General features: G+C 42.7%; 1 protein-coding gene across 1 annotated transcript in view; it reads right to left on the minus strand.

The window, feature by feature from the left end:
• The window catches only part of SIK2 (salt inducible kinase 2), a 129,182-nt gene that overhangs the window by 17,881 nt on the left and 109,708 nt on the right, over positions 1-1,593 (minus strand). The window lies entirely within an intron of this gene.

Genomic DNA, 1,593 nt, shown 5'->3' on the forward strand with positions numbered 1-1,593 from the left:
GAATGCCCTTTTCAAGGAGACACTGTCTGAACACAGCTTGCTGGCCCAGCGGAGAGAGATGCTTATTGCTAAGCAACTTCAGTTCCTGAAGTCAACCTACTAGAGAAGGCGCTCCTGGCGGTGCAAAGCCCATTCTTCCTGTCTCCTTTAAGTAAACAAGCATTGCAAACTCTCCTTTAAAAAATCATTTTAAAAAGAACCTTCCTTCCTGACAGTAGGCAAGGATTAATTTTAAAGATGAAACTGTTGGACAATCCTTTCCTCCCATCTCTTCAAAACTAGCAGAATAATTCATGAGGTGCCCTTTGAACATTACAGACATTGTAAACATCTGAGGGAACAATCATCAGACTAGTTTCTAAAAGGCAGAGGAATGGCCTATATTTCTGCCATAATCACCTCAGTGGGCATAGGATGGTGAATTTTAAATTCAAACAACAAAAAGGAACAAGCAGTATGATGCTAGCTTCTCCTCTTCCAAGCCCTGGGAATAATTCCTGGCTCCATCACTTACTACTTGTGCATACTTCACTAGGTTACTTAACCCTCTGAATTTTCTTTTTCACCAGTAAAAAAGGGCATAATACAAGTGAAGTTAATGTAAAAGGTAGCATGTAAAATCCTTCACTCAGTGATGCTAATTCCTCCTTTTTTTCTTCTAAAATCTTAAAATGATCACAAGAATTTAACATAAGAATTAGATTGCAGCCGAAACCGGTTTGGCTCAGTGGATAGAGCGTTGGCCTGTGGACTGAAAGGTCCCAGGTTCGATTCCGGTCAAGCGCATGTACCTGGGTTGCGGGCACATCCCTGGTGGGGGATGTGCAGGAGGCGGCTGATCGATGTTTCTCTCTCATCGATGTTTCTGACTCTCTATCTCTCTCCCTTCCTCTCTGTAAAAAAATCAATAATATATATATTATTGATTGATATATATATTGATATATATATTATTATTGATATATATATAAGAATTAGATTGCAAAGTGAATACAGTTTTATTCTTAGACACTATCTAATGGTTCCCAGTTAAAATTTCAGGTTGATGTTTTTTAAAAAAATATATTTTGTTGATTTTTTACAGAGAGGAAGAGAGAGGGTTAGAGAGTTAGAAACATCAATGAGAGAGAAACATTGGTAAGCTGCCTCCTGCACACTCCCTACTGGGTATGTGCCTTGACCAGAATTGAACCTGGGACCCTTTAGTCCACAGGCCAATGCTCTATCAACTGAGCCAAACCGTTAGGGGAGGTTGATGGTTTTCAACAATGGGGAGATATGTTAGAAATACACTTTATATTTGAATACTAGAGGCCCGGTGCACAAAAATTTGTGTACTGGTATGGGGGGGCGGTGTCCCTCAGCCTGACCTGTGCCCTCTCACAGTCTGGAACCCCTCAGGAGATAACCACCTGCTGGATTAGGCCCACTCCCCAGGTGGCAGATGGCAGGCCCAATCCCACAGTGCCTGCCCCGCCACCCCGGGTTGCACACGGCAGGCCCGGATGGCAGAGCCCCTGCCTGCAGTATGCAAATTTAATGGCCATCTTTCTTGGGTTAATTTGCATACTCTTCTGCTTGGCTGATGGGTGT

This window comes from Myotis davidii, unplaced genomic scaffold (genome assembly GCF_000327345.1).
Source record: "Myotis davidii unplaced genomic scaffold, ASM32734v1 scaffold97, whole genome shotgun sequence".
Classification (NCBI taxonomy): Eukaryota; Metazoa; Chordata; class Mammalia; order Chiroptera; family Vespertilionidae; genus Myotis; species Myotis davidii.